Consider the following 12923-nt stretch of genomic DNA (forward strand, 5'->3'; position numbering starts at 1 on the left):
AGGGGTGCCACCTTATTTGGGGACTCTAAAATTGAAATCACGGCAACCCTGTCAACGTATTTGCTCCCTATCTTTGCATGGAGAGTTTGTCTTGATGTAGAGGTGGACTCTCAGGGTAGCGTAGGATATTCCCTCCATTTTGGTCTCAACTTGAGAGCTTTTTTGAGCTTGGGAGTTGATTTCAGAGAAAACCAGTGGCACCACCGTGTTTCTCGCGAACTTCCACAGAAGAATCTGTAGTCAAATCGCAAATTCCTCACACATGCAACACTCCATTGTCCAATTTTCAGGGTGATGGTGCTGAACGAGCGCGGGCTTCTGAAGCGGTTGAACAATCTGTGGAGGTACCCAAAACCCCAGTGCTCCGGCACGACCAACCTTGTACCGGTTGATTTGGAGAACGCATCCATCGCTTTCTACATTCTGTTGAGCGGTGCGATCATCGGGTGTGCAACCTTCCTCGTTGAAAATTATGTCTCTAAGTTAGGGCGCTCTCGGAATCTGGCAAAAAATTCTAGCTTTCTTTCACTCCTCAAATATTAATATGAACGGCCATAGAAAACGTATCGATGGAGATCTTAAAAACCATGTATCTTTGTATACAACGTTGTTGATTTCGTGTGAAATTGATGACAGTTAGAGTCCCTTTTCACTGAGAGTCAAGCCAATGTGAATCCATTTCTGATTGGTTTCCGTATTTTAAGCTTTCACAGTGTCACAAACGGGAATAAAGATTACATTTTTACCAATTGCAAAGATTATAATCTGGAATGGACCAGGGAATTACGGGTTCTGCAAGGAACAAACTGAATGAGAGAAGGAACGGCGAAAAGAATTTGAGAATGAGCCGATCAAAGATTACCAAAAACGTTCAATTTCTGAAATCTTCATTCCCGTTCGTGATTCCAGGAGGTGGTGTTGTCTTGACTCTCAGTATAAAGGGACTCTAATGACAGTAAAGAAACAATTTCATCGTCTTTGCGCACAAATTTCTAAGGGGAGTCACCTGTTAAAAGTGTTTTTTTAGTTTTGCGCGATTGAAATTATTAGAGGTTGTCGGAGTCGAAAATATTCATATTTTCTTTGAAAAATTAAAAAGACGGCCAAAATTTTATCGGCAGCACAAAGAAAATTCAGTGAAATTTTCGGACAGCTTTGTTGAACAATTTCTCTGTAAAAAATAAAATGGTGGTGAAAATTGTTCAACGTCGCATGGCGTTTGTGCGTGATACTTTGGCTGGATGGTGACGAAATATTTGTAGAAAACTGCGGGATAGCCCTGTTCATTCTAATGTTAATCGCAATTTTGGAACTCTACATCTCATAACCGTAATAAAAATTAACTTTAGGTCTGACACACACGTAACTATTATTGAAGACCTCCAATATGACAATTCTTCAATATTCCGACAATTTCAGTTAGTTACCTACTTGCTCCGGGGCTCTAAATTGATGGTTTAGTATGTACACTGGGAGACTTAAACGCCGGGTGAGAAAAGTAGAGAGTTATCTCCGTGACATTTAGTGTCAATATATTGCCAGACATTTTGATAGAGTTAAACAAAACAATCACATTTTTATCCAAGCGTTTCACAATATTTTCTGCTATTTTAGTTTTTTGGAGGGAAACCAACTTAAAATCTTTTTTTTTTTCTTTTTTTTTCTTTTTTTTTTTAACGGTAAACTAATTAAAAAAGTCCAAGTTAGCAAACATAGTTTCAGTAAGTGTAGAATCTACAGGATTTTCAACATTGCTAAAATTATGTGATTTTCTTTTCTTCAACGTAAAATGTATCGTTAAAATTTGTCTGTAAAATTGAGATTTGTGAGGAATTAAAACCTCCAACTTCTTTTTCTCGGTTCAAACTTGGTGCGACCTGAAACCCCGATCACAATAAATTGAACTTTATTTTGCAATTCGGAACATTTTTTTCATTTCGGCTCATCTGTGAATCCACTTATGTGCATAGAGCACCTGATGGAACATTCGTTGTTTCTAAACTAAGCCCAAAATTGTGGTTCCTAATTGCAAAATGTAGTCCGATCGGTGCACTTGCGCAATCTTCGCTGAAGTGGAAGACTCACATCCCCTTCAGAGAGTGATTTAGTTGTGTCAGTTGCTGTTGGACATTTCATTCGCGGTGATGGATGCACTACTGGACCGACAGTTCATTGCATGGTGCATCGATGACGTCAGAAGCCGAGAGTAAAACGTCAGAGCGCGCGGGAGCGGGCGCTGGCCGCGGCGACGCGACGCGCGACGAGATCAGTGCTCGAACAGGCGTGGAGTCCTGCGGTCCGTCCAGCCTGCCAGCGAAGTGACGGGCGTTTTGTTTACGTTTTAGCGTTCGTATTTCCGACCCTCCCGCGAGAGGAAATTCATGTGATTCCGTTTATTTTTGGTGTGGAAAGTTTGGTTTTTCAAAATTTCGCGTTGACACGTCTGTTTTAGTTGCTTCTCTGTTTGCGCGGGGAGTTTGAAGCATGTGAACTGTTTGTGTTGTGTGCACTGAAATTGTTGGATCATGAGAACGTGATTTTCCCCGGACTATTGGATTTATCCCGAGCGTATCGACAAAAGTAAAAGGTAAGATCGAGTGTCATCTTATGATAAATAATAAATAATACACTGGAAAAAGAAGTCGCTTGGATCTATAGCGTCCAGATTCTTGAAAACAACGACAAGAAAAAATAATCTTGATTCAATCGGAATTTTGCTTGCGAATCAAAGCAAAATCCGCTTAAATTAAGAGGCTAGGTTCTTGTTTTAAGCTAAATCCGATTGAATCAAGATTATTTTTTCTTGTCAATGTTTTAAAGAGTCTGGACTCTAGATCCAAGCGACTTTTTTTTCCAGTGTACTTAAATAGCACTCATTCTACACGATTGTCCAAGCAGGGTGTCCACTGTCCACGCACGGGACCACAGGTGTCCAAGGGTTAACGTCAAATAATATGAGGAGCAGTTTCAGAGGTCATAATAAGACTTTTTTGTCTCTTGAATATGGGTGTAAAATTCTAATCCCTCTGATTCTAAGCTATAGGGGTGAAAAGTCCCCAGAATAGAGAAAGTCCTCAAAGACGTCGCCCTTGGGACAGGTAGGAAAACCAGTTTGATTGAATTTTTAATTGATCTAAAAATATAAAATACATAAAATAATACCTATTTATTATCATCTATCAGGGAAACTCCTTGGACTCCGCTTTTTTCTGTATGATACCGATGGACATTGACATAATGCCAAAAATATGCGTCGTTTAATTTCAAAGGATGTCTTTTTTTAGTGCGATATTTTTAAAGGCCCTCTGGATGAAGAGGGCGGGGCGGGGTGTCCGATATCTTATCTTACCTTTCAAACCGGAAATGCTCCTATCAGGAGAAAAAAAAGGAAGATAAAGAAGTAAACACACTGTCACTGAGGGTTAACACAAAACACCCCTTGCAGGTCCTGCACATTTCATATAGGGCTCTCTGTAGGTATATCTCTGCGAATCATCAAATCTAACAACGAGGGCGGTGAAAGGAAGAGGGCAGATGATCCAAGATTTCTGAAATTTCGGACCCTTTATCCTTCGATCCGAAATTGTCACTAAAATATAGCCATTTTTTTCAGTTTCAGATTTTTTAACCTTTGAAACTTCCAAAGGACATTTTTGACGTTTGTCATTGCGTCTTCCCTCCCATTATTTTGCTCTGATAAAAAAATCACACGACTGAACGAGGTAAAATTATTGTAAACGTAACAGTCTACAATCAGTCTCCAGATCCAAACTCAAATTGAAATCGGGCCCCCGCCCCCGCAAAAAAATGTCAAGATCCGTTTTGAAAGTCACCATAGGCCAAATGGTCACAAAATTCTTAGCACTACAAATGATTTAATGATAAAAAAAACAGTTCTATTCACTAATAATTTAATATTCTCGATGGAGGGTTTGTTCCTTCTAATTAATATCAGTGTAGAATTTCATAGAATTTTCGTAAACTTCGATCGCAAACCTTCGTGAAATCTATTTTTAAAGGCTATTTTTCGCTCTTTTTAAAACACTTTATGTTGCTCAGAGTGGTTTTAGAACAGATTTTTCTCCATTTTGAGATATCCCTTTTCCTTTTTTTCTCTTCTCCAGCATAAAGCATCATAATTGCGATCGCTATTGATTCTACTGCATCACATCACATTGAAAACCTATTTCTCCCTTTTTTTATAAATAGTTTTTAGGCGTTTTATCGTAAACCTTACCCATAACCGATGAAGATGTACATGTCCGCTTATTATGTTAAAGAACCCTATCAGAAAATACCAGGCTCTTTGAGAGCTCAAAAAAGGGCAGAGGAGGAAGCTGAAACTTCCCAGCAATTTTTCGGCAGTATCCGCACCGCGTAAAACTCGGCGACTCAGCTCTGGCTTCTTCCTTTCTGTGAAGTTTTTTGAGCTTTCGGCAGTTTCATCAAATTACGGCAGCCATAGCCGCAAACGGCCCAGCCTTCAAGTTTTCCGGGATGCGGATATCGCCAGAAAATTGTTCATCGTGCAGACGAAAAATGTCTTAATGAAAAAAATCTTACACAGAAGAATAGAACTTCCGATTGAAACGAAGATTCATACATCTTTTTGAGCATTAATACAGTCAAAATCGCTGCGGGTACCCATTTTTTATAGGACATGCAGGTAAGAAAGGTGGCCGCCAGAGAGGGGCACGACATTACTGGCCCTTCTAATAAAAATCTTCCTACTTTTGAAAAGGAGCGATTTGACTTTGACATCTCAGCATCTTTTAGGTCCGTATCATTTTGAATGTCACTTGTAAATTATTACCATGAATTTTCCTATTTCTTTTTCATTATTTATCCCGATCATACTTAAATATCTCCCGAACTTATTTCAGCGGTTTTGCAGCTATCGGTAGGCAATAATCTCTAGATTAGCCCACTGTTTCCAAATTTTCAAATTAAAACCGCTGCATTTTATCGCTGCCAATAAGTGGCTCTTTAGGTTTGGAGCGCGCAATAGGGGGCTAGGGGCTGAGTCACTCAGCGACGAAAGAGAGACCCCCGATATACAAATATTCCAAAAAACATGTGATTTCCAACTCTCATTTATCATGTTGAGAGTTTTTAATACCAAATGCTCATCGATGTATCAATTGGACGTATTTATGCTGATCAGAAATATTATGTGCGCGCCAATGGATTAATAAGAGAGCTTGTAACCCACAAATCTCATGCGCATACTTCCTTTTGATTTAATTCATTTTCATGCAGTTCCTCGTAGTATAAAATGATAACTACCCAAAAATGAATATTTTACCAGGGTTATTTGGCAACATTCAAATACTCTAACTGCATTTTCCCTCAGCATGGCTGTGCGATAGAAAGATAAATGCAAACCGGCAAGTTTCTTTCGGACGCGTTATCTGAGGGGTTGATATTTGGCCACGCCCTATGTAACACTTGATCTGGAAATAAATCGAGGAGCAACAAAATATAATTGAGCACCAATAAATCTGTGGGGGCTTTGAGCGGCTTTAACGCGACCAAGGACACCACAGCCACACATTGCCGGCGCAGCCAAAGTGCCACGCCGCGGCACCGCGAACTGCAAGTTTTAGCTTGTTGCATAACCTCTAAGTCGGTCATGAATAAATTAACTCGCTTACACATTGTATTCGTTCGCCGGTTCCGTCCTTTGCCGTGCTAACCAAGAACAGCTTATCTTCGATGAAATCACCACGGAGGTCCGTCGTTTTGCCGAGGGGGACAGTCTGTTCTTTCATATCCTATCGAACCATCGATTCCTATAAGTCACTGTTACAGTATTTTCTTATCGCTCTACATAACCCACTATCGCTCATAAATCGATGATGAAACCAGAAAAACACGTATCTCGGTCCGCGACGTTGCAGATTTGCCGGCGTGTTTTTCTCTTTTGAAGGGATGTCTGACCACTGTTAAAGTGAGAACTCTTTATTACATCTTTTTTACCCTTTTTTTCATTTTCTCTTCAAAGCACGTAGTCCACCAAGACATATTCGTAGCAGTGCTGCCATTTCCCGGAATCAATTCCGATATTCGGAACTTTTCCCGGAATCGTCTGAATCCCCGGAATTTTCAGCTAATTTTGGAATTTCCTCGAAATTTAAGAGTTTTCGCCAGTTTGACCATTCATTTGATCAAATTTAGGGACTTTTTGTTCAAATTTGAGGATCTTCGGAACTAAATCCGGGCATATTTCGGAATTTTCCCCCAGAATTTTTGAAAAAATTGGAATTCTTCTCGGAACTTTAGCAAATCGGAATTTGTTACCGGAAATCGGAATTATTTCGGAATCTTTTGATAGAATAAAACGGCAGCACTGAATTTCGTAGGTCGAGAGTCATTCAGGAAAAAAGACATGGAGGATAGAAACGAGCGGAAGATCGTAGATTGCCCACACTTGGATGGGAATAATATTGTTGTGGCAAGAGAAGGATTCCAGAAAAGGAAACGCGGGTGATTCATCAGATGGCAGGAGACCCACCCCGTGACCGGCGGAATGAAACGATCGACACGCCGAGCGAATTAGCACTTAAATCGATCGAACTTGGGGGCGCGGACGGGGAGGAAGGAAAGAGATCCAATCCCCCGCAACTGATTCGCCTCAGTTTTATTTCTATTCTAATCACTCACGAGCCACCGTCCTTGAATTAACTCCTGTCTTTTTCATCGCTTCATTCCCGTCTTTTTCCCCGAGAAATTACTCCGGATGGGATCCCGACATTGATCGATGAACTCACGATTCCTCCGGTTGATCGATATCGCCCGAAAACCACTCCACAACGTCGCCCGAATCTTCGAGAGTGCGTAGGAGTAAATTGTTGGAAATTAGTTTGACTCTTCTTTCGATAGAATTTAAATAGTTATTCGAAAGCATAGAGAGAAAAAAGGAGGTGTTTGCTTCTTGAGGATTGTTCACCCTGTGACGTATAGGTCAGTACAACCAGGCTAGCAAAATTCGGAATTCGATGTAAAACGGACCATAACGTCCGATTTTTTGCCTAAATCAACTCATGATATAATGTCAAACACTTTCTATCTTTTGACTTTTTTCCATAAATTACACCATTCCCAAGAAAATCGATGATAAAAGTCGTCTGTACCGACCTACGTTATTAAAGAAGTCCAGATGCCCGAAATGCAAACACCTCCTTTTTTCTCTATGATACGAACGAACAATAAACAAACACACAGACAAACTTGGCAAATTAATCAAAGAATTACAAGCGCCATGTGACGATTAAAAATTTTCCGCCGCTATTTCACTTTTTTACAGAGGAATTGTTCAACGAAGCTGTCCGAAAATTTCACTGAATTTTCTTTGTGCTGCCGATTAAATTCAGTGGAATTTTCTAACAGATGCAACCAACGATTACTATGTAAAAAATAATAAGATGGCGGCGGAAATTTTGAATCACCGGGCGCTTTTGATACTTTTGCCGGAAGGTGACGATGTATTTACGGATCATAGTTTAGATTGCTGATCGCTTCTCAAATGAGAAGGAGGTGGAGGAATAGGATAGGGGCGAGGATTGAGAAAAGTTGTCGGTGTTGATTTTGAATCGAAATAGTCTATTAAGACTTCAAAATCTGTAAACATACCAAAACAAAACTTAATTATTTTATTTTTCACCTGGTCTCTCTCTCCTTCTCCCACATCTTTTTCCTCATTTTCTGTTTCGTGCTCGAGGGAGATGACAGGAATAATTCACCGAGCGTGGCGTGGATCGGTGACTTCACCTCACTGCCAATTTGCCTTCAATTTTCAGTGTAGGCCACCCGAGTTCTCACGTGGCCGAATAGTGGTATCAATCTTAGATGTCATGATTGCTCGAAGAAGAAGGAGGAATAATTTCCCATACGCACAACTAAAATGTTTTGCGTAAAGCAGTGCCTTCACCTTGTTCTTCTAATTTTTGGCGAGATATTTATGGCTTATGGCTTATGGCTTATATCTGCCTTATGGCTTAGAGACGCGATCGCCACTCCACCAACCGTATGAATCGAAGTGTAATCCATGAATATCTCCTTCGCCAAAATGCCCTAGGAACGCAATGTATTGCTGAACAGACTTTCCCAGGGGTCTTTTGTTGGAAAAGTCGCGAGCGCCTTTGAATATACCTCACTGAAAAAAAATTCTCGGCGTTTTTACCAAGATCCGTTGGTACCTTTACCATCTCACTTTTTTACCAATTATTGGTAATTTTACCAAGACAGACTGGTAAGTTTACCTAAATACAGGTATTTTTACTGTTTTTCTCAGGTAAGAATACCACTTTTATTTGTAATCAATTCCCGGTAACTTTGCCATTTTATCTCGGTGATTGTACCACAGTCGATAAAAAATATTGGCGTTTTTACCGGGGTCCAGTAAAATTACCGAGAAAGTCATTTACCGAGATTTCTCGGTAAAATTACCAATTTAATAAATGGTAATTTTACCAAGAAAAAACTGGATCAAATAGAACCCTGAATTCTTGGTAATTTTACCCTTTCTTAGTAAATACACCGAGATTTTTCTTTCAGTGCTCGAATGAGTCATGACTGCACTTAAGTCTGTTTCTCCCAAGAATTCTCATCGAGTGGCGGTGCAGTTTCAGCTCATCGTCAGGTATTACATTTTCGTTCAAAAGTGCCACCAAACTTTAGCCCTTGTAAAATAATGACTAAATGAGCTCCCATCATGATTCCTTGCGTGAGCTTCTATTTTTTTATCAGCGTAGAGAGGGAAGGCTTGACATCTTGCGCTCGATCGATCGATGAGGGTCACCTCCCATAAAAAAAACAAAGCAGCCGACAATGCCCCCACCAGCCCCCTCCTACCATCCGATATCCACCCACGCGATCGAGTAGCCCTCTTTCTCCGCGCATTGCTCAATTTTCTGGGTCCTTGATCGACCCGCCACATGTCAATATGTAGAGTGAATCAGTGGCCAAGCGTGGATAATCGATAATCGACTATCGATGTTTCCCCATTTGAAGCTATGGTAAAGAATCGATTATTAAGGTGCTCGTTGCGAACACCCTGTTTATCGATCCTTTTCCATAGGTATAAATGGCAGATTTCTCGATATATCGCAAAGCATGCCACGCCACGCCACTGGAGTGAATTAATTGAAGCGTGCGCAGAACGAAGATGCAGTGAACGACGATAAAAAAATAAGTATGGTATTGCGTAACATTCGTAAAGTAAACAAAACCGCTCTGGTGATTTAATTTGAAACGCTATCTCAAGATTCGCCACGCCCACGCCGCTGACCACTTAGTAAGGTCCAGGGCCGGAGGAGAGGCAGGTGTGTGTAAAAAAGTGGACGATGAAAGCTGCTGCACATATCCGTGGATTAAGTCCAAGATCGCGTATTTTAGTGAGATATTTCAGAGTTGCCTACATCGATAAACAATTAACAACGAGAGAGGGGGGCGAGGAAAGAATAAAAAAATCGCTCAGCAATTATTGCAATTTTTTGACGTTTCAAAGTCAATACATCCGCCTTCAATCGACAGAATAGGCAAGAAGTCGGTCATGCATCCAAGTCAAAACAGTGGTACCAAACAACTCGCTGAGCTATGGCATGGATGAATTGATTGTAACGATACATTTCTATCACTCAAATACCATTATTGATGCTCCTGGGAGCTACTTTTGCCTTCTTTACCATCGCCGATTTCGCAATCGCATTATTTGCTTAACTGTTGTTCACAGCGTTCTTTACATAACTTTAAAAGTTTTATCATCGATCGACTGGTTTTGCCGCTAGAACGACACCCCCACCTTTCCATTCTGCCACCAGTGTGCCAACCCCAAGTGTGAAAGCCAGGGTGTACCTTTGCGTGTGTAAAAATAACGCATTTGAAGGAGACTTCATCATTTGACTAATGTTCGTTCATTAATAATTATTCAGTTGTAACACTTAACAACTCAATTAAGCCACCATTTGAGCCTGGATAGGAGCCGGGCAGTCTGCGCTGAGATGAAACCGAAAGGGGCGCGATACAGCACAAGAAAATGTAAATAACTACGCAAGCGTGAACGTAAACGCAACGCGGGGCCTAACCTATGCTCTCGAATATTATACCTGCTCCACGGGCCATCCTTCACAACTGTTTGTTTTATTCAAATTAATACTGCTCAAAAAACAATGAACTCTCCCTCCCTCTTCCTCCTCTTATTGTTTTCTCGCGACCTATTTTCGATGGATACCGGTCCTAGATTATCTCATCCGCTGCTGCCACGTGTCCGTCTCCCATGTTTCCGTCAATTGTTGTTGTTTTTGTTTTTATATTACATAAAGAATAACATCGTTGACGTACGTGGAAGATGTTCCAACTTTCCCGGACGAACCATCATTATTAAGGAAATTAGGCCTGGGGGGAGGGGGGAATTTGGAGATTTGCTTTAGATTTCGTGCACCAGAATCGTTTCATTCATTGAGGTGCATTCCCTATTCAACCCCATTGACTCCGGTTTCATCCGACCTCAAAAAACCGAGGAAAAAGCCTGGTATGGGTGATCTGAAACATCCTATACATCCGATACATAATGTACATTACAGCTCAATTTTTTCAAGTCGCTACCTGGTTATGAAATGAGGAAGCCGCGGAATGAAGATAGTGGTTCGATTTTGATCGGGTTATTTTGTCTGTGAAATCAACGCGAGTCAACCTTCCAGATCAATTTTAATGATACTGGAGGACGTCAGAAGTACCGCATCTTTTTAAGACAGGTTTTCTAAATATAGTAATGTGACACAATGATTGTCGTTCGACAATCCTTGAATGGCAAGTCCTGATAGGCTTGAATATTAAAACCATGCCATTTTTCTCCACCTCAAAAATTCGGAAATTATTCTTAGAAACGTATTTTGACGGTGGCAAATGCCAAACTTAACAGGAGTTATGATGGTTAAAAATTTACGCACGAGAAAAAGTTACTTGGTAAGCTAATTGGACGTGTTTCTGCCAAACGGAACTAAGTGCATCAAGACGTGAGTCCTCAGACCCATACACGAATACATGCATAACAGGGTTCACTTCATAATGCTTATAGGTACCCGTTTGGCAGGATTACGTCCAATTGCGGCCTTATTCAGGGTGCAAAATAGGGGCATTTTAGTACGCCCAACGTTACGCCCCTAACTGCCACAAAAATCACTTAAATGATGGCCGTCCCGTTTTTTTTAACAGAGGTAGGTAGCAATTTTTCTTGAAATTTCGGGGAATTCTACTCACTGCGATTTTGATTTTTTCTTTCTTGAACAACGATTAAATACTCCAACCGATTGCGGTGAACGCACGGGTCGTAAGACGGGATGTTGGAGTTTTTTTAGCCAACGTGCGTAAAAAGTTCAGCTTCAAGCTGAAATCTCACTAGAGAGGGAAAAAGCTCACACACAAGCACAATTTTCCCTCAAAGAGATATGCTGTTTGGAGCAACACTAGTTACGTCCATTCAGGAAGGCAACTGCAGACGCGTTTCGGCCTTGTTGGGCCAATCCTCAGTGCAGTGCAGTGCAGTGCGTCAGTGCAGTGAGATTTCAGCTTTAAGCTGAACTTTTTACGCACGTTGGCTAAAAAACTCCAACATCCCGATTAAATACTCTTAAAAATCAACAAGTTTTGCCCACCGGAACTTCCGCTACCGCATTTCGGCTTGCACGACTCGCCTTTGGGTACCCCCGCGGATAGACCCCGACTTTTGCCGTTACGGTAGTTGCCCGGCGCAGCGCATCGGATCTGGTGGTCGGCAGCAGTATTAATTAACGGGCCCCTTGCCCCAGTTTAGCTGATTAGAAAGCAAACCAATAGACCCTCACAGCATGGGAGCTCATTGTTTGGAGCAGGAGCATCCACTATATGATACCTGTGCTCATATACGAGTGCATTACCTGCCTCAAAAAATCCCGATTGACCTAATTTTTAATCGTCCTGGAAAGGGATCCTAGAGTGCGGAGGCAGACAAATTAGTACAGGACTTTACGTTGAGTTGGGTAAAGAAATTGGTTTTTGAAATTTCGACAGAATTCCCAAATCGCGACGATTAGTTCATTCCTTCTCTCAATGAGAAACCCTAAGTTGCATTTTAATCCGGTGATTTTGTGATTCAAACGCTCATAACATCATCGATAATGCTATAATTATGTCGAGAAAAGATGACTCAAAATTATTAAAAGCGTTTAGCATCTAGAATTAAAGGTCGATGTTTTCCCCCTTGAATTGGTTCTTTCACACTACTGGACAACTTGAGTTTCCACTGTCTTAAATATGTGTATTCTGCCTCTACCTATGCTGCCGTACTGAGGAAAAACGCCGTATGCCAATTTTCCCTCTATGAAAAACAAATTTTCCGGTAAACTTGTGAATATTTTTTCCCCAATTTTTTTAGATAGTTTTGTTTGCAATTACACCTATATTTCCTGAAAATTTCAAGAAAAATATTCCTAACTTTCCTCAAAAAGAAACATTTCATCGAAGGAACATTGGACAACTCTCGAATGTTCTCTCGGCGTTCTTCCCTAGCACGGCAGTATGGATGGTCTTGCACACATTATGTTTCTTCAAAGTTCTCATTCGTGTATCTTTGTACATAGAGTGATAAATGAGTTCGTCCAAATGTAAGTGCTGTGAGAGCTTGCGCCACTTTGACCATTATTCTCATGTCCAAATTCCGAGACTCCTGTGTGCGCCTGGTCACTTTCTCGATACATCCAAGCTCAAAGCTTCAGTTGAGCGATACACGGGTATCCCCGCCATCCTGAGTCACTTACATCAACAAACGCATGCAAGATAGGGAATATACATTGCACAGGCTGCCTCATTTTTGGATCGAAAATGTATCGAAAAACGCGATCCTGCAACTCTTGGCGCACTATCCGTGCTCGGAAGTTCGTTCTGAT

The 12923-nt window shown here is 41.0% G+C and overlaps 1 protein-coding gene across 1 annotated transcript in view; it reads left to right on the plus strand.

Annotated features, from left to right (window-relative positions):
• The first annotated feature begins 2131 nt into the window (after nucleotides 1-2131).
• pot (zona pellucida domain protein papillote) overlaps nucleotides 2132-12923 on the plus strand; it is a 104525-nt gene continuing 93733 nt past the window's right edge. Inside the window, 1 exon segment of the mRNA XM_019044660.2 lies at nucleotides 2132-2587. The gene's annotated coding sequence lies outside the window, so the exon portion shown is untranslated.

The sequence above is a fragment of the Bemisia tabaci genome, chromosome 2 (assembly GCF_918797505.1).
Source record: "Bemisia tabaci chromosome 2, PGI_BMITA_v3".
In the NCBI taxonomy this organism is placed as follows: Eukaryota; Metazoa; Arthropoda; class Insecta; order Hemiptera; family Aleyrodidae; genus Bemisia; species Bemisia tabaci.